The sequence below is a fragment of the Piliocolobus tephrosceles genome, chromosome 13, assembly GCF_002776525.5.
Source record: "Piliocolobus tephrosceles isolate RC106 chromosome 13, ASM277652v3, whole genome shotgun sequence".
Lineage (NCBI taxonomy): Eukaryota > Metazoa > Chordata > Mammalia > Primates > Cercopithecidae > Piliocolobus > Piliocolobus tephrosceles.
In genome coordinates, this window is record NC_045446.1 from 1,179,612 (window position 1) to 1,201,982 (window position 22,371).

Consider the following 22,371-nt stretch of genomic DNA (forward strand, 5'->3'; position numbering starts at 1 on the left):
GGGACTGACCAGCAGCACCAGCTCCCCACAAGGGCACAGGCTTGGCCATTGACCTTTGCTCCCCAGCTGTGAGGACCCAGGGTTGAGCCAGGAAGATGGGGTGTGGAGCTGTTGGGCTCAGGGCAGCCTGAAGACTGTGCTCTGTGCCAAGGTGGGGAGGTCCGCCCTTTCCTGGTGTGGCCCCAGCCAGCGACCCGCATCTCCTGCGCCCAGCCCTTCCTGCCTGCCTGCGTGGCAGTGACCCCATCCAGCCCCTGCTCCTTGGCCCCGCAGGCCCCGCACCCCTTGCAGAGTGACTGGCCCAGCCCCAGGCGCCCCTCCTGTCCACATCAGACCCTGGTCCGCACCTGTGCCATTCCATCCCCAGCCTTCCCAGATCCCCACAAGGCCCCACAAGCTCCTAAACCCACCCAAGATATGGAGACAGGACCCTCCCGACTCTGCCCCAGCTCCTCACCCTCTTTGTTGCCTGCACCCCTGCCAAGGTCAGGGTGTCCCTTGGCCAGCGGTTCCTCCTGGCTGCCCTTCTCCCAGGCTTGCCTTCCCCTCCCTGCCCTTCTCCCAGGCTTGCCTTCCCCTCCCTGCCCAGCCTTCCCCTCCTCCTGCCCGGCCTTCCCCTCCCTGCCTGGCCGCCAGAGGCCACTTAGAAGATAAACTGGGCCCAGCATGGTGGCTCACACCTGGAATCCCAGCACTTTGGGAAGCCAGAGCGGGTGAATCACAAGGGCAGAAGTTCAAGACCAGCTTGGCAGCCAGGTGCAGTGACTCATGCCTGTAATCCCAGCACTTTGGGAGGCTGAGGCAGGCGGATTACGAGGTCAGGAGATCGAGACCATCCTGGCTAACACGGTGAAACCCCGTCTCTACTAAAAATACAAACAAACAAAATTAGCCAGTCATGGTGGTGGGCACCTGTAGTCCCAGCTACTGGGGAGGCTGAGGGGGAAGAATGGCGTGAACCCAGGAGGCGGAGCTTGCAGTGAACTGAGATTGCACCACTGCACTCCAGCCTGGGTGATAGAGCTAGACTCTGTCTCAAAAAAAAAAAAAAAAAAAAAGATAAACTGAGCCACACCTGGGCTGTCCCTGCCACTTAGGACCCCAGAGGGCTCAGCCACTTGCATGCGGGGCGAGCAGAGCTGGTGTTTGGCAACACGGGAGGGCCAGGGCCCCGAACCCCTGTAGAGGATACCAGCAAGCCCCAAGCTCTTAGAATGGGCCACACAGAGTTGGCATGAGGAGGCCTGCAGAGGCCAGGACAGCTGTGCCCAGCACTCGGCCCCCTGCCGGCTGTGCTGCTGGAGGGTGTGGGGGTAGGCCTGTCACTGGGCCGTCGCAGGGCCTGGGGAGGGGCTGGCAGGGTGTCAGCCTGCAGCTTGGAAGAGAGGAGCCCAGTTGTCTGGTCCCTCCACGAGGGTGCTGAGGTGCATGCATGTGTGTGCACGTCCGTGTGCAGGTGTGTGTGTGCGCGCGTCTGTGTGTGGCGCGTTGACATGTGCAGGTATGTGCGTGTGTGCCTGCCTGTGTGTGCAAACATGTGTGCGCGTGCGTCTGTGTGTGCAGGTCTGTGCATCCTTGTCTGCCTGCACCTGGGATGACAGGCAGAGGCTCCTGCGGTTTTGCAGGGAAGGGGGCCCCAACATCACCATGGCACCTTGGTAGCCATCCCCTGGGCTGCCAAGGGTGGGGCCTGGCAGGTGCGGAGCGGAGGGAGCTGCAGGCCCTAGAGGAGGCTGCTGTGGTGGCTGCGGCCTCTGCGTGGGCCCCCCACATCTGCTGTCTCTTTTCCATCCCAGCCGTCTCGGAGGCTGGCGTGGGTCACCAGCTCTGACTGGCTCCCGCCGGCCACCTCTGCGGTGTCTGCTACAGCCCCACTGCCTGCAGAGGGCCCTGCTGGCCCCTGTGCCCCTCTGGCCATGCCATGGTGTCCACACAGGAAGTGTGTTCCCGGCCCCACAGAGTCCACCTGGGGGGCTTCTCACGTCGGACCCTTGGCCACAGCGTCACGCTCATCTTCCCTTCACGGACCCACTCTCCGAATCCCTTGTTCGTGCTGTCTGTCCTGCGTGACCTTGAAGGAAATTGCTGACCCCTAGGACACCCCCTCCTTCATGGGGTGCCTCAGGCCCCAGCTGTGCAGGGGTTCTAGCAGCTCTGGGGGGTTCTAGACCCTCTAGGGGCCTCCACACAGCCCCTAAACTAGGACACTAGCTTCAGAGACTGAATCACCGAATAGTTACAGGATTCAGGCAAAATGTTTCATCGGGCTAATCTCACAATATTGACTTGTGAAAACCGGTTAATGGAAGTCTAACGTAATCATCTGGGCTCCGCTGGGACTGGGTCCCGCTGCCTCCAGGCAGGTGCAGCCTCCAGGAGGGTTTTCCCAGAGTGCGGGCAGGCCCGGCAGGGAGGGGCTGTTTGCTGCTCCATTTGCCCAGTGTGCCCTCAGATCCACAGCCTCAGGGCACCTGTGCCCTCCAGGGAAGGCCGCCTGGGTCTCCTGCCCACCCTGGAGTTGAGCCCACCTGCCCTGCAGCTAGAGCAGGCGGGGGCTGCCCAGGCGCCTCCTCCGTCACCTCCTGGTGGAGGGTTCCTGGTCCCAGGTCCTTCCCCTCCACCTCTGAGCCCCATGCTGTCTGCAGCCCATCCTCTGGCCTCCCTGGGGCGAACGGTGAGGCTCATGGCGTGGGGAGCACAGGGCGGGCCTGGCCTTGGGCCCCAGCCTCCCTCCACCGCTTCCCAGAGCCCACAGTTCCACTGCTGGGGCTTTCTCTTGGCCACCTGGCCGGTTCCCCTCCCTGTGTCCAGCAGCCCCCTGCAGCCCCACACTCATGCCCCAGGGATCCATCCAGCTCCTGCTGATCCATCTCGTAGCCCCTGGCTTTGGGGAGGGTGGAGTTCAGGGTCCCAGGTCACCATCCACCTTAGGAGTCCAGCGTCCAGCCCCAGGGCAGCAGTCACGGGAGAACTGGGGAGGAGGCTGTGTGGGGTGGGGGTCTTCACACAGTGGCCACCAAGCTGGGGGTATCCTGAGGCCAAAGCCTGTGCCAGGTCCCCCCTGTCTTCCCAGAAGACACCTGCGTGCTGCGGCCACTCCTTGTCAGGTCCAGGGCCTGGACCCTCAAGGACACCCCTGTGGCTGCCATCCTGACAAGCGGAATTCACCACAGACCCTCAACCTGATGGCACAGGTCAGGGTTCACATCGGAACCCTTCCCGCTGGTCCCTACTAGATCTGAGAGTCGGGTGGGGTATGTGTGCACATCTGCTTGTGCAGGTGTGTGTGTGTCTGTGCAGGTGTGTGTGTGTGTGTGCACATCCGCCTAGGGAGGGGTGTGTGTGTGTGCGTCTGCCTGTGCAGGGGTGTGTGTGTGTTTTCCTGTGCTGGGGTATGTGTGCATATCTGTTTATACGGGGTTGTCTGTCCACCTGTATGGAGATGTATGTGTGTCTGCCTGTGCAGGGGTATGTGTGTGTGTGTGTGTGTGTCTGTACAGGTGTTTGTATGCCTACGCAGGGCTGTGTATGCACATTTGCCTGTACAGGGGTGTGTGTATCTGCCTGTGTGGGCATGATGTGTGTCTGCCTGTGCAGGGGTGTGTGTGTGTGTGTGTGTGTGTGTGTCTGCCTGTGTCTGCCTATGCAGGGATGTATGTGTGTCTGCCTGTGCAGGGATGTGTGTGCATATTTGGCTGTGCGGGTTTGTGTGTGTCTGCCTGTGCAAGAGTGTGTGTGCACACATCTGTGTGTGCCGTCTGACCCCAGAGGCATGGGCCTGGCTTTCCTAAGGGCCTGCAGTTCCCACTCTGGTTCTCTGCCCCGCCCCAGCCATCCCCTTCACCCCTTGCTGCCTGGAGCTGGGGGTGTCGGGGAGAGGCTGGGGCTGCAGACGGGCAGCTGGCCGCCTCATGCTCCCAAGGCCGCCTCGTCTCCCTGTGCTCAGTTGTGCTGCTTGGGCCGTGGGATTGGAGCTCCTTTGCACAGGTGTTAGTCACCTGTGTTTCTTTTCTTTTGAGAATCGTGTTTCCTTAGAGAATTAACCTGTCCTTGGCTCATTGAAACAGGTGTTGGTGGTTTTGCAATGAACTGGTCAGAGCACTTTCCATGAGGAGGGCCGTTCCCCCCAGTTCGCTGGGGCTGCCCTACTCAGGGTGTGCTGGGGGTTTTGAGTCACTTCCGTGTCTCCTTGGAGGCTGCGTGGCGTCTGCGGAAGTTGGTGTCTGGGCCGTGTGGTTCTATTTGTGGGTGTTGTAGAGAATGCGCCGTCCAGAGAGCCGCTGCTGTGGTGGGTGGGGGGTGCCTGAAGGGCACAAGGACGCTTTGGGGGTGTCAGGTGTGTTGGCCCCCGGGTTGTGGTTTCACACACGTGTGCTTTAAATGTGTCCTGGCTGTTGTGTGTCAGTCACGCCTCCACAGAGCTTTGGGAACAGCCTAGATGGGGAGCCTGCCGGAGACACGGGTTTTCTGAGCCCACCAGCGGCTCCAAAAGCGGAGGGAGTAGCCCTGCGTGCAGATGGGGCGCTCATGGCGTCATCCTCGCAGAGCGGTGACGGGCACAGAGTCGGGGTTCGGGGGTTTGTGACATTGGCCTCGCAGAGCGGTGACGGCCCAGAGTCCGCGCCCGGTGCAGTCATGCTGCTGTGTGCGATGGGTGCTGGGCCTGCAGACCTCGGTGCTTTGAAGGCCCCACTGCCAAGCATAAGACGCCCCTTTTGTCCTCGTCAGGCTCTCTGGTCCCCGGGAGTGGATTTGGGGACTGCGAGTGCCAGGCACACACTGTGTCCCTGAGGGCTGGTCACCCACCCAGGCACACCCGTGGCCCTGAGCCAGCACAGCCTGACGCCTGAACGCCTGCCCTCAGAATCCCCCACCTGCCTAGGGTGGGGCCATGGGGGAGGCTGGTCCTCCATTCTCGGGGACTGGGGGACCCCCCTTCTGGTTGAGAAGGCCACAGGTGTCCCCCCCACCCCTGGCACAGCAGGGCACCACCCAGACCACCCTGGCCTGAGGAGGAGGTTTGGCAGCCACTTGGTAGGAGGGCCTGTGATGGCCCTTTTGTGCAGAAGGTGGGTGTTCCCTGGTCTCAGAGGCCAGGGCCCTTGCTGGCTGGGGTGGGGGCTCCCGCCCAGGGCCCCGCTGAGGGGGGCAGGAGCAGGGGCGGGGAGAGCAGCCTTGCGTCTGCCTTTTCTGCTCCCGTCACCATGGCAACAGATGGAGATTTGGCAGGAAGGAGGAGGGGGCGGGCTTTGGAGGAGGCAGCCCAGGTTTGGAGACCAGCTGGGGATCCTCAGGGGCCTGAGGTGGGGGCTGCAGCCTCAGGCTGGCTGGGTTCCTCCTCCCCGGCCACTGAGCCAGCCTTGCTGAGGGGAGAGTAGGCTCTGGTTATACTCTGAGCTTCCTTCCTCACAGCCTTGCTCCTAGACCAGAGCAGCAGGAAAGGGGCTGGAGCAGGGGACCCAGTTCTGCCCCATCTGGCCCTAGTTTGGGGAGGGAGCCTGGCAGGGCACCAGCCTCACCCTGTGGAGCCCTGAGGGCCACCCCAGCCGATGGGCACATCCCCGCCGGCCCTGCACCCCACCCTTCCTCCCTCTGCTCCCCAAGAGAGCCCAGGTCTGGCCCAGCGGTGGGCAGGGGAGGGGCTGCCCGTCACAGAGTGCCAGCTGCCCACACTCCCGGCCCACAGCTGCTCCAGCCGCGCCACCACAAGGCCAGACCTGGCTCTGCCCGCAGCCCAGCCCAGCAGATGCGTGCCATGCTCCCTGACTGGCCAGGGCCCCTGTGCACTCACACGCGTGCTCAAGGCGGAGTGTGCTCACACGTGAGGGATGCAGCCCCCGCAGCAGGGACGGGGCACCTCGCCAGCACCTGCTGGGCTGCACCTGCTGGGAGGGCCAGCTGTGCGGCCTGCCCCCGTGTGTGGAGGCTTCTGTCCATCAGCCTGGCTTGGCATCCGGGCCCTCGTCTCGCCCTCCCCAAAAGAGCTCAGCCCCTGTGCTGCGCTGTCCTGTGGGGAACGTGTCCTCGGTCACCGGCCTTAGCAGCAGTGTGGTGGGAGGAGTCTGAGCTCTTTGGTCGGCAGGGCCAAGGGAGCAGGTGCCCTCGGAAAATGCGAAAATGCGGGACAGGGTCGGGCTGGGGGGAGGGTTCAGTGGTGGGGGGGCCCAGCGGAGCTGGGGTGTTTATGAGAAAACCTTTCCTGAGCCAGGGACAGTGGCTGGGGGGTCAGATATGGCAGCCCCAGCCCAGATGGGATCCTCCTTCCTGCTGGGAGTGGGCAGCGGCGCCCTGGCCACCCAGAGCAAGTCTGCGTCTCCGCGGCCTGTTGGGTCTCTGCCCCGGCCACACACAGCAACCGTGTGTCCCAGGCCTATCTGGTCTCTGCCCTGGCCGCACACAGCAACCCCGAGTCCCAGGCCCATCAGGTCTCTGCCCCAGCCACGCACAGCAACCCCGAATCCCAGGCCCAGCTGATCTCTGGCCCAGGGCACAGTCTTGGCAGTCACTGCCGGCTGCCGGGGGCGGGACCGCCCATGGCCCCCCACCATGCACACCCTCCCTGACTGCTGCAGGCCTGAGGGGTGGACGGGTGGGGCTCACTGCAGGTGCTGCCCGCAGCACTCCAGGCCACCTTCTTCCCGTGTTAGGAGCCCGTGTTCGGAACCCCCATTCCTTGGGCGGATGGGGCTGGGCAGGGGCTGGGGTGGGTCTCTCCCCGTCTCATGGCTCCAGCTCAGACCTAAGCCAGATCTCTGGTTGGAGCCAGCCAGAAGTCTAGCTGCCTGAACTCCCCTGGGGGCTTCTGCCTCCCACATGGCCCCTGGGGATGGCCCCTCAGAACAGCCCCTCGGGGTGGTGTGCCCTGACCCCACTGTCCACTGGGGTCAGCCTGGGGGACCCTGCCTCTGGCCCACTTCTCCCACCCTGCAGCCCCTTGCAGGGGCCACTAGGAGACTCACAGAGGCAGGGCCCCAGGACCATGGCAGGAGACCCCTCCCTCTCAGAGGCCAGGGGCTTCTGCAGGGCCTGAGCTGTCTCTGTCCAGCCCCGAGGGCCCTGGCAGTGGTATCTCTGTGGGAGGAGGGGGCCCTCTGCCCAGGCTGTGCCCTGGCCTTCTGCCCTGGGAGCCCCACAGCCCACATGGGCCTTGGCACCCAGCTCCCCAGCAGGACTTCTGCAAGCCAGGAAGGAAGTGGGCATGGGCATCTGGGTCTGTGTGCCTGGAGCTGAGCCACGTGGCCTGGGCTCCCTGCACTGCCCACCACCCACTGACCCTGACCACACACGTCCGCAGCGGGGCCTGGGCAGAATGGGGAAACCAAGAGGAGGGGCCTGAACTGAGCCCGGGGTGGTGGGGCCTGGCACCCCGACTCCATCAGCCCCTCCTGCCATCTCTGGGGGCATCAGTGGCCCCAGAGCCAAGGAGCAGCCTGAGGGGCTGAAGCTCAGGCGAGGACAGGTGGGCGGCTGCTGCTACGCAGTGGTGGGCAGCCACAGCGCCCGGCCTTGCCTTCCGCCCCGAGGAGAACGGGCTGCCTCCCGCACTGGACACGCAGCGCGGCCGCTTCCTCACACGCGTGACTGTAGCCAGACTTGGAAACAGTCATGTGATCCCCAGGGGATAAATAACTGCGTTTTTTTCTCCATCTGTCCTTAGTTTAAAAACAATTGTTTGTTTATTTAAAAGGAAGCGTTTACCTTCAAATATAAAGAGATTCAGATTTTCCTGTATGAACTAAGATTTGTGTTAGTCAAAAATACCACACCCCAAAGTTGCCATTGTTCCATTGTTTAAAATTCTACATGCAAATGGAATCTCCAGAGGCCGGGTAGGAGGAGGATGGCCTGGGAGTGACCAGGCTGCTTCTCCGCCTGGACAGCTGTCTCCCTGCCCCTGTGGCAGTTGGAGGCTGGGGAGGCCACCGCCCCACAGTGCGCTCCAGGGATCTCAGGGTGCTGGGAGCTTCCCTCTGCAGAGAGTTCGCATCACTGGGATCCCAGGATGAGCTTGTGTGTGGAAAGCAGTGTTCATTAGACGCTGAGGAACCTCAGAGCGTGCTAAGGTCCAGCTTCAAAGGCAGCAATTCTTTGGAACTTAGGCCAAGGAAGATTTGTGTTTTGGAAATGGCAGATATTTTATCACTGACATTGTTTAGTGGAGAGTGATAAAAAGTAGACTGAATTTTTTAAATTAAAATGAACTTCGCATAATATAAAATTAACCATATGGAAGTGTACAATTCAGGGACAGTGCATTCAGCGAGCTGCGTGGCCACCATTGTCTAGTTCCAGAACATTCCGCCCTGCGGACCCTGCACCATTGTGTCCTCTTGCCCCTCCTCCATCCGTGGGAGCGTGGCCGGCCTTCCGTTTCTGGACACGTCACAGACGTGGGTCCCAGGCCGTGCGTCCATCTGTGTCTGGCTTCCTTCACGCAGCAGAACGTCCTCAGGGCCATATCTGCTGTCATCCCTGTTGGGGTTTTCTTCCTTTTGAGGCTGAATGCGCTTCCCTGTGTTGGCCAGACCACACTGTTGGCCCGTCATCTGCCGTGGATGCGTGGCTGCCTCCACCTCGTGGCTCTCAGGAGTGGTGCGCTGTGGACCTGTGTGTGAGTACCCACTCAGGTTCCTGAGCTCAGTTCCTGGGAGCCTAGACCTGGGAGTGCTAATTCTGTCTTTACCTTTTTTAAAAAATTAGTTCATTTTTTTTTGAGACAGGGTCTCACTCTGTTGCCCGGGCTGGAGTGCAGCGATTCGATTCTGGCTCATTGCAGCCTTGTCCTCCTGGGCTCAAGCAATCCTCTCACCAGCTTGCCAACGTGCTAAGATTACAGGCTTGAGCCACTGCACCTGGCTTGTGTTTAACTTTGAGGAGCTGCCAGACTTTCTCATTGGACCTAGTTTTAGTCGGCCTCCTTTTTTTTTTTTTTTGAGACGGAGTCTCACTGTCACCCAGGCTGGAGTGCAGTGGCACGATCTCAGCTCACTGCAACCTCTGCCTCCCGGGTTCACGCCATTCTCCTGCCTCAGCCACCCGAGTAGCTGGGACTACAGGCTCCCGCCACCACGCCCAGCTAATTTTTTGTAGTTTTAGCATAGACGGGGTTTCACCGTGTTAGCCAGGATGGTCTTGATCTCCTGACCTCGTGATCTGCCCGTCTCGGCCTCCCAAAGTGCTGGGATTACAGGCAGGAGCCACCGCGCCCGGCTCTCATTAGGGTTTTCTAAGGCCCTACAGAGAAGGCAGCCCTGGTGCCCACGGGATGGCTGGCACCCCTGCCTGCCTGGGGTATGCCTCACCCCCTTGGGTCCCTCACTTTACTTTGTAGAATGAGTTGGCTTGGAGGAGCCCGTTACCTGCTCGCTGGCCACAGGGTGGTCCCGGCGGAGGACTTGGAGTGGCTGCCGCTTCTGTTGCACGGGTTCCACCGTGGCCTCCTCGGCCACTGTTCACTGGGAGGGCAGCTGTGATAAAGGCCGGAGCTCCTAGCTTTGGGCAGGTGAGTGCCCCTGGCGGTTCTGTTCTGTGATGTAGGTTTTTCATCACAGAACAAGTTGGGAAAAGTTGAGAGTTTCAAGGTCCACTGCCAGTGGGAACTGGAACCAGGCAAGCTAAACCAAGTTCATTATTGCTCCCAGCAACCCCAGGGCTCACCTGGCTCACGGGGACCTCTGCAATGGCCAGGGCCTGGGACCACCCGATCTAGGGCAAGGGGAGGGGGAGGGATGCGTTTATAAAATTTCTGTTTTAATTTCAAGTACAGTAATGTTGGCAGATAAAAACACACAAACCAAAGCACTTTGATTTTGTCAGTAACTATTAAGAGTCTGGAGGGTCCTGAGGCCGGGGGGTCTCAGGAGCACAGAGTGTGATGCCCGTGAGGACGTGACCACAGCGTTGAGTGTTCCGTTTCCTGGGTGGCACATCCACAATGCCATCCACTGTTTGGCAGAGTCAGTCTTTAGAGATGCTTTTGTAAGAACAGGTTTTTAGGCTCATGGGCTCCCTTCCCGGTGCCCGTCACCCCTGCCTGAGGCCGTGGCCCGGGCTCAGCTCCCTCGGGCTGAAGGGCTTCCCACGCGTCGTGTCCAACGCGTTCCCCCGGCTTCCCTTCAACTGCGGATGGTGGCATTTAGCCTCGGTTTTGGAGGATACTTTTGCTGGATGTAGAGTTCTGGGTTCCTTCAAGTGCTTAGCAGGTGCTACACCGTGGTCCTCTGCTGGTGAGAGGCAGCCGCCACCAAGGCCCTGGGTGTCATGCTCGTCTCTGGCTGGTTTTGAGGTTTTCTCTTTATCCTTCGGTTTTGTGAGTTTCACAGTGACCCACCTTGGTGTGTTCCTCCAGGTGTCTGTCCTGCTTGAGGTTCAGTGAGCCCCGTGGATACACAGACTGATGTATTTAGTACATTGGGGGAAATTCTTCATTTTTCTTTAAGTGTGCCCTCTTCAGCCGGGTGTGGTGGCTCATGCCTGTAATCCCAACACTTCGGGAGGTCAGGGAGGGCGGATCATGAGTCAGGAGTTTGAGACCAGCCTGGCCAATGTGGTGAAACCCCATCTCTACTAAAAATACAAAAATTAGCCAGGCGTGGTGACGGGCACCAGTAATCCCAGCCACTAAGGAGAATCGCTTGAACCTGGAAGACGGAAGTTGCGGGAGCCAAGATTGCGCCACTGCACTCCAGTCTGGGGGATAAAACAAGACTCCATTTCAGAAAAAAATAAAAATAAAATGTGTCCTCTTCCCCATTTGCTCTCTCCTGTTTTGAGGGACTCCAGGAACAAGTGTCTTAGACTATAAGGGGCCCTGCAGGCGCCTGACATGCTGTGAGGTCTCCACCTCCCTCTTTTGCTCTGGTGCTTGTCAGGATAGTTTCTGCTGGCTGGTCATCGAGGTCACCGTTCATATGTGTGGTATTACCTCACCCTTTCCTGAAACTTCTAACGTTTGGGTCACCTGTGTCCTGCTTCTGTTGGCTGCTGCTTCTCTTGAGAAGGGTCCCATTTCCCCACTTCTTTGTATATGCCGTAACATTTTGTTGGATGCTGCGTGTTGTTTATTTAGAGCAGCAGTTCAGACTGAAGTAGGAGCCGTCATCGCGGAGGGGCTCCCTGCCTGTGTTGGGCTTGTGGGGGGCTGCTCAGCCAGATCCAAACAGGACTTCAGCTGGGCTGGGACTGGGGGCCTGCCAGCAAATTTCTGTTCAGCTGTAACACATATCCAAGGGCCTGAACTCCTGGGTGGGGAAGTTGTTTCTTTTTTTTCTGTAGTGCCGTAAGTGCCTGTCACTAATAGAAGCGCAGTGGATACCTGATTGATTGATGGATTGATCGGTTGATTGATTGAAAGCAGCAAGTGTCTGGGAGCTCCTGGTTACAGGTGCGTGTCAGGTGTGAGCCTGGGCACCGGGAGGCCTTTGCTCAGCTGTGTTTGTGGGCCCTGCAGGTGCATGTCAGGTGTGAGCCTGGGCCCCGGGAGGCCTTTGCTCAGCTGTGTTTGTGGCCCCTGGGACGTGATTCCCTCTTGGGTGGTGTTTCCAGCCACTGGCTGCTTAGGCAGCTCCAAGCACTGAGCTGTTGGGTTGGTGGCCTCTCTGCGTCTTTCTGTTTATCTTGTTCCGCTCTGCTGGGTATTTTCTCATTTTTTCAGTCCTTATTTAAATAGTTTCTTATTCTAGCAGTTATTATTTTTCATGTCTTAGAGCATTTTTATGTTTCTTAGTCGTTTTTGTAGACCTTGTTTATAGATGCAATCACTCATTAAATCCTAGCACACTGGTGCAATCAACAGAATTTTGGAAATACTTGTTTTGGCCAGACGCAGTGGCTCACGCCTGTTTTCCCAGCACTTTGGGAGGCCATAGTGGGTGGATCACTTGAGGTCAGGAGTTCGAGACCGTCCTGGCCAACATGGTGAAACCCTGTCTCTACTAAAAATACAAAAATTAGCTGAGTGTGGTGGTGCACGCCTGTAATCCCAGCTGCTCAGGAGGCTGAGGTAGGAGAATCACTTGAACCCGGAAGGCGGAGGTTGCAGTGTGCTGAGATTGCGCCACGGCACTCCAGCCTGGGCGACAGAGTCAGATTCTGTCTTGATAAAAACAGAAACAAGAATGTTTGAAATATCCATTTAATGAGGGCCAGTGCTCCTGCTTCAGCTCCAGGCTCCACACCTCCTCCCGCACCCAGGCACGTGGTCATTAGTCTCGAAGGAAGCCTGGTTGAGTGCGGAGCCTCCTCTCTCTTGGTTAAGAGGGAACGTTGTCTCGTCTGTCTCTCTGGAAGGCAGGGCCTCTGCCTAGGGGCTTGGTGTCTGTACACGCATGCGAGTGTGCATGTATGCACCTGTGTGTGTGTGTGTGATGGCCTAATGGGCAGGGAGTGGGGCGGCCTTATCAGGATGAGACAGATTTTGCTGCAGGGCCAGCCCCCACTCTGCTGGGCGTGACCCCAACTATCCCTCTTGTTGGCCCAGAGAGGGGAGAGGCCGGCCGGGGCGGCCCCCAACCTGTGCACACCCTTGGCAGGTGCTCCGGGGTCTCTGCAGCCCCGCCCAAGGCCTGCCCTGCACTCCGGCTGACACACACATATTTTCAGTTTCCCAAGTCCCCTGGAGACAGGCAGGCCCAGGCCCACCCTCCGCCTCCTCTGCCTGCCTGCTTCTAGAAGGTTCTTGAATGTTTTGAGGTTCCCCCGTCATGGCCAGGCTCCCTCTTGTTTAATTCAGGAAGATTTGGCAGGTGAGCGTGAGGTCCGCCAGCCTCAGCCTAGGCCCCTCCACGCAGGCCCTGCCTGGACCTGTGGCTCCCCCAAGTCCTGTCTCCACCCCCTTGGTCCCCAGCTCCAGCCTCTTCCTCCACTGCCTGGGCTGTCCCCTGGGGACACACCTCCTCCCTGGCTGTCTCCCTCTTTGTGGCCTGCCTGGGGAATTCCTCTGGTCACTCCTGTCCTCAGCTCTAGGTGGTGCTGGCAGTCCTGGGGGCTCAGCCTCTGTGTGGTGTCCAGCAAATGCAACTCCCTGCTTTTCCACCTGACCTTAAGAGCCCGGCTTGAGCCTTTCATGGAGAGGGCGTCTGTACCCCCCAGGGACCCCTCAGCCCTCTGGCTGGGTGCTATCAAGTAGGTCTCAACCCTGGAGCCTGACTGGGGCCTCCCACCAGCATCTTCCATTTGGGTGCAGAGCAGAGGGGGGTTTTGGGACACTCTCAGCAATATCCTCAGATCTTCAGGGTGCAGATCTTTGGGCTGCCTGTGGGCTCCTGACTTGGCCGACCCTGGGCCTCTTCCTGGTGCAGCCCGAGGCTGCGCTTTGGAGGGGAGGGACAGTGTAGGGGCTCTCATTTAATCTTCACTTCCCAGGAGGGGGTGTCAGGAGACCCCTGAGGCTGGGCACGCCCGGGGTCACACCAAGGAGGGAGGCAGGCGTCTGCAGTCTGGCCCTGGCTCCGGCCCACCCTTGCCCATCTCGGGCTGCAGAGATGCCCGCCTCTGCTTGGAAGGGGCCTGGGTCCTGGAACAGCCTGGGGCTGGGAGGCTGCTTCCTTCTCCACTCTCTGGTTTCCAGTGGGAGCTGCATCCCACCTTTTGTTTGGGTGCTGGGTTAAGAGGTGGGAGCCAGGCAGAGGCAGAGGAGCGGCTGCAGTGCGTGTGAAATACTTCAGGGCGGCATGAGTTTCGCTAGAGAGGTTCCTTCCGACGTGAGCAGTTGTCTCCCAAGAGGCGGCGGAGGCTGTGGGATCTGCTGATGTTCTGAGGATGTGCTGAGGGCCTGGCTCCTTCCTGCCGCCTGCCCCGGCTCCTGTGTCAGGGCTGTTACCGTGGGTGTGCGGGGTGGGGGTGCATAGAGCCTGGATGTCTCCAGACTGAGGAGGTGAAGGGTCAGGGAGCAGGGACCTGGGCTCTGTGGTCCCTGGAAGGAACGAGGCTTCAAAGTCTGCGGCAACTTCAGAGGCCCCTCTCGGGGCAGGTGGGGGAACCCTCAGCCTGGGGAGCAAACCTGCCGGCCCAGCACCAGGGTCTCTGCCTGAGATGTGAGCACAGTGGCCTGACCAGGGCCCGGGAGAGGAGGGGGCAGGCTGGGGGTGTCACTGGGCCTGTTGGGGGTCTAGCCTGAGGTTGGGGTGCCAGGTCGGGGGAGGGTGGCACCTCTGCCGCATCATCGGGTGTATTTGAGGCGGGGTCAGAGCCAACTGTGTGTCGGGTGAGAGCCCAGCCCAGCCCCAGCTGTGGGCCCCTGATGGGAGCATGCAGGTGGGTAATCAGGGGTGAGCCAAGCAGATTGCGGGGCAGGGGTTGGCCAGGCCTCATCGAAGCTCACAGCCCCCAGCCCCCACCTGAGCCGTTTGGTGCCCTGTGTGTGCACAGAGTCCAAGGTGGGGCCTGCCCTCCTCAGCCTCTCCTCTACCCTGTCTGCCTTGTGCCACCCATCGGGTGCTCTGGGGAGGGGTGGGGGTCCCTGTATCACTGGCGGAGGTGTGCTGGCCACAAGGGGAGCAACTTACGGGGCTGAGGCTGGCTCAGGGTGCAGGAGGCTCTGTGGTGGGCCCTGACGTGTGAGGAGCTGTGGGGACGGTGCAGAGGGGCCTGTGCACCTCCTGAGTTTGCAGTTGCTATGGTGCCCACACCCCCAGGATGCATGGCTGACTGCAGTCCCCCTGGGTGACCTCGACAAGTGTGTGGCCTGGACAGGGCCTCTGAGGGGCTGAAGTCCTGCTTCCGAGGACACTCCACTCTGGCCGTCCTGTCCATGGTGCTGGACGAGCTCTGGAGACCCCACAGACATGCAGGTCTGACCACCCAAGGCTCGGCTGTCTGTGGGGAACTGGACACGCTCCCCTCAGAGTCTCCCGGTGCCATGTCCACTCCCCAAGCCAGGACCGGGGGGTGACGGAGATGCAGCTTGTGCCAGCCCCAGCTGGGGGCTGCTATCTGCCCAGGAAGCCCCGCAGCCAGTCCCAACCTGGTGATGTGGTGTCGGGAGATGGAAGGTCTCGCAGACCTGGGTTTCTGAGCTCCTCAGGTGTCTGTGTCCCCTCCTGGCAAAGGGAACAGAGCTTTGCAAGGCTCAAGGGGAGGGCAGTGCAGCTTGGGAGCCTTAGCTTGGCCAGAGAGCAGCCCGGAGGGTCGATGTCCAGGTACCTCCAGGGCCCCTGCACCCAGGACCTCCCCGAGAGCTGTGCCTCGTGGGGGACGCGGTGTCTCGTGGGGGACGTGGTGTCTCGGGGATGCGGTGCCTCGTGGGGGACGCGGTGCCTCGTGGGGGACCCGGTGCCTCGTGGGGGACGCGGTGCCTCGTGGGGGACCCGGTGCCTCGTGGGGGACGCGGTGCCTCGTGGGCGACCCGGTGCCTCGTGGTGTCTCGTGGGGGACGTGGTGGAGACGTTGGGGTCATGGCTGTCCAGGCTTCAGAGACAGCAGAACCAGGGACCCTCCCCCAAGTCCTGTCCTTAGTGTATTGAGGCTAGGGGTGGGTCTGAGACCTCGTAAATGCTTCAGTGCAGAGCCTTCAGTCAGGAGCCGAGGCCTCTGGCCAGGTTCAGGCACGTGGAGAGTGTGCGTGGGAAGTTCTGAGACCGTGAGGGGGGCAGGGGCGTGCGGCAGCCACCGCGGTCCTGGAATTTGAGATGCCTTAGGAGTTTCCTGATGAAGGACTGTGCCCAGGGACGGTCGTGTGAGCGGAGGACAGCGCGTGAGCCCCTGGGGCTCCACGGACCCACAGACGGTTGTGTGAGCAGAGGACAGCGCGTGAGCCCCTGGGGCTCCACGGACCCACGGACGGTCGTGTGAGCGGAGGACAGCGCGTGAGCCCCTGGGGCTCCACGGACCCATGGACAGTTGTGTGAGCGGAGGACGGCGCCTGAGCCCCTGGGGCTCCACGGACAGCAGAGTCACTGACCAGCAGAGACACGTTCTTCCGCATTCTGGAGGGGGGAGGTCCAAGGTCCGGGGTGGGCCCGCATTTCCGAGGCCTCAGGGAAGCCTTGCCCCAAGCCTCCCCCGCTGGGCGTTCCCGGTGCCCCAGGCCTCCCCCCGCTGGGCGATCCCGGTGCCCCAGGCCTCCTCCCGCTGGGCGATCCCGGTGCCCCAGGCTTCCCCTGCTGGGCGTTCCCGGTGCCCCCTGGGCCTGCAGAAGTGCCCCCCACCATCTTGCTTTCACCCTCACGTGGCCCCCTGCCGTGTCCCCAGCCACTTTTTCCTCGGTCTTTGATAGGAAGGCTGGTTGTTGGGTTAGCGTCCACCCCAGATCCCCAGCCATGTTATGTTGAGATCCATAACTTAGAAACCTCTGCAGAGGCTGTTTTTCCAAGTCAGGTCACATTCATGCACCCCAGGCATCGGAGCACATAGGAGCCACCATTCTACCTTCAAATCCTCCAGCTGTGATGTGGGACCTGGTGGACCCCTCGGTGTCCCCATGGCCTCCAGAGCTGCTCCGTGAGCCCCAGGGAGCCCCAGCATCCCCCTGGAGTGACAGCGGGTCTTGCCGGCCAGGCGGAGGGGAGTCTCTGCTGGGTGTCCACCTGCCAGGCCCTCACCCGCCACTGCCTCATGCGGGGGGTGCCCCAGCACTGGGTGGGTCTGAGTGTGGGGGCAAGAGGAAGAAGGACAGGGAGAGCCAGGTGGGGACAAGGTGTCCTGGTGGGGTGGCCGCCGCCTGCCCTCGTGATCCCTCCAGGCAGACAGTGGGGACTGTGTAGCCAGTGTGGGAATTGGGGGTAGGTGAGGGACCCCTTCACTGGGGTGGGCCCGAGTGGCAGGAACTCGCCCAACATTTAAAGGAGAAGGGTCCAGGACCCCTTCACCAGGACCTGGGCTGCTTTGTGCCCCGGCAGGATGGGGCAGCTATGCACCTGCCCCCCCGCCCTCCATCTGCGTCTGGCCAACAGGCCGTCCCTCCCACGCTTCACCCTCCATCCTGGCCTGGGAGGCCCAGGCTCAGGACCTGTTGAAACTGCTTGGACAGCGGGAGTCTTGGGGGCCAGGCAGGGCCCTGTGGAGCCTGCTGGGACTGTTCAGACAGATGGAGGCTCTGGACCTGGGCCTCTGCCAGGTGGGCTCCCTGGGACCGGCTGGCAGGGTGGCGGGACAGGGGGCAGAGCAAGACTCCCTGGCCTTCACGCTTCCCCTTCCTGGGGCTCCACACAGTACCTCGTGTGCTACCTCCATGGGCGAAGAATCTGGGGCTTTTTGTCAGAGACCGTGGGATCGGTGGGATTAGTGCCAAGGCCCTGCTGCTGAGGCCACGTGTTTCCCACTCAGCGAGGCTGTTCATGCCAGGCGTGGGGACTTGGACCCTGGTCCTGAGCGCTGCCCCGAGGCCTGGGATGGGAAGCCCGACGTCTTCATGGTCCTGCGCTGCATGGCCGTTTGGTCCCGGCGCTCTCAGCACTTGGAGTCTCAGCTCCCCAGGTCATCAGTCCCAGCCACTCGGCAGGTAGCTCTGGTGAAGGCGTCACCCAGGGCTGCCTGGTCTGCAGGCTGGACTGGAAGGTCTACTTCCTGGGGGGTCCCTCAGGCTGTGTGGGGGCCTCGGGTCCTCAGCACCTGGACGCCCTGCAGGGTGCTGCTGCAAGACATGGCCACTGGGCTCCCCTGAGCTTCCCAGAGTCCAGGAGGAAGCTGTGGTGTCCGTGTGGTCTGTGGATGAGGCCCACTCGGTCCCAGAGGCGCAGGTTGGTGACAGTGATGGGGCAGGTTGTCACCTGTGCTGGTCTCTGGGAGCCGCCTGGGTGGGGTGGGGGCAGGGCAGGGCACCCCACTCCTCAGGACATTTCCTCCCTGCGGCCTGGGCCAGGGGCTGCGTTCAGCACCAAGGACAGCAGCCCATCCCTCGCGCACCCTCCCCTACCCCAAAGCTTGTCTCCTGCCCTGCGTCCTCTCCGCTGGTCTTTGGGTAGATGAGCTGCCCCCGTCCTTTCTCTTGGAACCCACCCCCTTCTGGGTGAGGGTGGGTAGCAGACACCCGACGGTGTCCCCAGGTGGCCCTCCAGGCCGTGGCGCTGGGTGTGCACTGTGGAGATGGGAGGAGGTGTGGGGCGGGGGAGGGCGTTGGGAGGACACCCTGGGGCCGGTGCCTCAGGCCTCTGGAGAGTGGACTTGGGGCCCCATGGCTAGGGAGGGCTGAAGCAGGGCCAGGGCACGGGTGGGAGCGCACATTGGAGAGAAACTGAGTCGGGAAGCTGTCTGGTGAACCCAAGGGGTAGGGGCTTGAGCACCAGGTCTCCACTGCCCCGCGGGCTCCTGGCAGCCCCAAGCCTCTTCCCTCTATGTCTCAGGGAAGTGAGTGCAGCTGCTCTAGGTCGTTACGGAAACAGCCGTTTCCTGAGTGCATGAGGCTTGTGCACGGCACGGCCAGGTCCCCAGTGCATCCCCTCACGTGATGCTGAGAGGCAGGCCCCTGACTGCCTGGCTGCAGGGCTTGGATGCTGAGGCTCTGCTGCCCTATGCGGTGCCATGGTGAGCACCCCTCACCTGTCCAGCCTTCCCCCTAAACCCAGCGCTCCGGACGGTGGGCCAGCTCCTGGCTCCTAGCCTGTGTGCGTCCATTCAGAAAAGCAAACACCAGCACACATCAGTCCCTGTGAGGGCGCTCTGGGTGCCCAGCTGCGTGGGATGGGCAGGGCCACGTGGCCATCAGGGCCTGGATGGAGGCCTGGCGGGCAGCGGGCACTGAGGATATGTCGGGGGGGGCGCTCTGCTGGCAGTTGGGCTTGGGTCTGTGAGGTGTAAATACCCGAGGTGGCCCTCCCAGGGGAAGGCACAGGCTTGAACTGTCACTTTATTCCTTTCAGACTCCGCAGGAGACAGGGCACACTGGGGAGGACGCACGTAGCCCTCGGGGGTGTGCCCAGTCCTGACAAGCTTGGTCTCAAGCCTGGGTCTGTCCCAGCAAATCTGGGTTGTGCAGGGAAGGCCCTGGGGTGCCAGGAACTCGCAGAGGCCCTGGGTGAAGGCACCACGTGTCTTCTCTGCGTGACTCCCACCTGTGAGGTGTCCTCCATCCAGGAGGTGGTTGCTGGCAATGGGAATGGGGGTAATGGACAGACCAGGAGCCACGTGGTGGGGAGCAGAGAGGGCCTGGGGGTGCAGACACAGGATGTGGCAGGGCCGCTGGGAGGGAACTCAGGATCCCTCAGCCAAGTGCAGGTGGGGAGGGCCCTGGAGTGGCCAGCAGGAGGCAAGTCCATGAAACGGGAGCCTCTGCCTGGTGAGCAGCCCCTGGGTCTGCATGCGGGGGATGGGGGGGCAGCACCTCAGGCTGTCCCCATACCTGCTGTGCAACTTTAGTCTGGCGCATGCCGGGACGGTGAGGGGGCTGCAGAGGGTCCTTCCCCAGTGCCAATACTGCCACCCGCCCCAGGGGCCTACCCAAACTAAAGAGCAGCCGGTCCAGCCCGAGGCTCGCCTGGCTCCTGGGCCTGCAGCCCCCCATCCCCTCTCCCCACAGCCCCACAGGCTTCCTGGGGGCAGAGGGCGCTGCTGGCAGAGCTGCAGAACTGAGCCCTCACTGCCCCTCCAGAAAGTGCCAGCCCTCCTGGGGAGCTGAGTGGAGGGGCAGGGGCTGTGCGGCTGCCTCGCCTGGCCCAGGCGGGAAAAGGCCCCTCACTTCTTGAACAGCCTGGGACTTGGGTCAGGGTCTGCTCTCAGAGACCACATGCAGGGTGGTCCCGGGGCTCCCTTTGACTCTCCTGGCTGACTCAGGAGCACCCGAGGGCACCCGTGATAACACGCCAGTCTGCTCCCTGAGGCCCAGCAACCTCATGGCATACCTGTGGCTTCCCTGTGATGCCCTGGGGCTCCACGTGCCCGGGCCCTTCCCTGTGGGGGGCACAGGGAGACTGGGCACCCGCCAGCGCACGCTCCCACAGAAATGGTTCTGGCGTGAGCTGCTGTCCCCCACTGCTGTGTGCCGCCCACCTCCTCAGGGCCCTGGGCAGTGATCTGTGGCACTGCGCGCCTTCCCGCTCAATGGCCAAGCCTGTTTGTGTAAAGACAGTAATTAGAGCTGGAATCTCAATTGGAAAATAAGCCACGAGTTCCAGGGGTGGATAACGAAGGGTGGCCCTGGGCTTCCCCACTCCAGCCTCCCGTCCCCCATCCTCCAGGCTACGGCCCAGTCAGGAGGGACTCTCATGGCACAGTCCCCACTCCCTGCCTCCAGAAAGTGGCAAAACTGCTCACAACCCAAACATTCCGCTCAGAGAACCCTGGAGCTGAGGGGGACCAGGACACAGAGGGCTGCACTGCTGCCTGGGAACCCAGGGAAGCTTTACCTCCAGGGCCACCTCCATGATGGGTTCTGAGGTGTGTAGGAGTCTTCAGAGTCCAGTAAGGGGGAAAGGACTTTCTAGGCATAGAGGCAGCAAGTGAAAGAGGATGCAGGCAGGAGGAGTGGTCAGAGCTCCAGGACGCAGCTGGGGACGGCTCTCCTGCACCCCGGCCTGCTGCGTCCTGGCTGCCTTCACCCGAGCCACCGTGGGACTCCTGAGCACAGGCAGGAGGCTCTCGGTGGCTGTGTCTCCTCTGTGACTCTGTTGCTGTTCGAGAGGCCGCCTGCCACCTGCAGCCCCCAGACCCCAGCCTCAAGGACGTGGGCAGGCTCTGTGGTTGCGACAGGCTCACCCCCGTGGCTCCATCCCCCCCAGAACTTCCTCTGGGAAGGTGGGGGCTTGCCAGGAATGTCTTGTTGCACATGATCCACTGTCCTCACAGCCCTTCTGAGCCACATGCGCTGGCAGGGGATGGAACCACTGTTTCCTCATCTGTGAAATGGGGGTGAAGGGGCCCCCCTCAAAGCAGCGCCTGGAGCAAGGCCAGTGCTTCGAGACTTGGCTGTCCTGATCTGTGATGGGCCCAGCAGTGTCCTTTCAATATCGGCTTCTGGGAAGTTGGGCCAGGTGGCGTCACTCCCTCCCATTGTCAGTCCCCACTTCCTTTCCTTTTCTGGAGGTCGGACTGTGCTCTCCACACCTTTTGGCTCCTGTCATTCAAGGATGTGTGTGCGCACACTGGGAGTGTGCCTGTTTGTACGTGTGTGTGCACGATGGTGTGTGTGTGCACGATGGGGTGTGCATGCACTGTGGGTGTATGTAATTGTGTGTACATGCATGGGTGTGTATGGGCGTGTGTACTGTGTGTGCATGGGTGTATGCACACGGGTTACTGGGGGTGTGTGCACTGGGTGCTTGTGTGCGCTGGGCGTGTGTGTGCATGGGTGTACGTGTCTTGGGTGTGTGCGTGTGTGCACGGGTGTGTGTGCACAGGGTATGTGCACATGGTATGTGGGCATGTGCACTGGATGTGGGTGTGTGCACGTGTGTGTGCATAGCGGTGTGTGCAGTGTGTGCACAGGTGTGCACCGGGTGTGTGTGTGCACGCATAGAGGTGTGCACACACCGAGGGGTGTACACAGGTGCGTGTCTGTGTGTGTGGCCACACGTGCTGTCCCCGCCCAGGGCCCTGCTGCTCTGTAAACAGCATCCTGCTGTGCTCAGTGATGAGCATCTTCTGCAGTCTGATCAGGTCTCGCCACTGTTTAATGGCTGCCCCGTGCCCTTGGTGACTGTGACCTGATGACTTACCTCCTGTGTGGGGTCATCTTTTGTGAAAATGCAGAACCACGAGGACCACCCTCCCTGGGAATGCTGTCCCGGCGGCCTTGGGGACTTTGACCACAGCCTCCCTCCTACTTCACCCCGGCCCTCATGACGCCCTGGGGCAGGGTGTGGGCCCTTCATCCTTTGGGGTCTCCTGATCACTCCTGAGGGGTCTCCTGAGGGCACGGGGACTCCTGAGGGTGCCTTGTGCTGGCACTTCTGGGTCATTTCTTCCCTTCTTTGGGAGCCCCTGTCCTGGCCTCTGGCTGCATCCTCCCAGGAGTTTGTCTTGGAGGGGTTTAGGAGCTCAATGGCCTTCAGACCAGAGGCTGTTGTCAGGGACCACGCCTTAGCCTTGCAGCCATGTTTGGGGGACATTGAGCTCTTGCTTCTTTCCGTATGTGGGGCTGAGTCCTTCCTGCAGGTGCTCCCTGCCCTGGGGTGCAGGCCAGCCTCATGCCTGGGGAGGGCTGCGCTGTGGGCGCCTCCAGCTGCCCTGGATTACGGGTGAAGGGCGCCAGGCCCTCCTGAGTGCTCCCCTGGCCAAGTGAATCACAGGCCTCGTGCTGGATCAAAGGCCGCCAGGGAGAGGCCGCCCCCCATCCCAGGCACTGGGCTCCCCTCTGTGCCCAGCCCGTGTCCCCGCCCGGCCTGCAGCTCCTCCTGCCTCTGGGGAAGCCTGGTCTCCGACAGGGTCCTGGGTTCCCCACCCGGCCTGGGCTCACCCAGAGCCGAGCACGATGCCGCACAAATGAAACTGACGGAAAGGGCA

General features: G+C 61.5%; 1 protein-coding gene across 6 annotated transcripts in view; it reads left to right on the plus strand.

The window, feature by feature from the left end:
- BRSK2 (BR serine/threonine kinase 2) overlaps nucleotides 1-22,371 on the plus strand; it is a 64,107-nt gene that overhangs the window by 14,343 nt on the left and 27,393 nt on the right. The window contains exon 1 of one of the 6 annotated variants that reach the window (XM_023183483.1): nucleotides 4,632-5,069. The exons of the other annotated variants lie outside the window; for them this stretch is intronic. The gene's annotated coding sequence lies outside the window, so the exon portion shown is untranslated. Of the gene's footprint in view, nucleotides 1-4,631; nucleotides 5,070-22,371 lie in introns of those variants that run through there. 6 annotated transcript variants of the gene reach the window in all.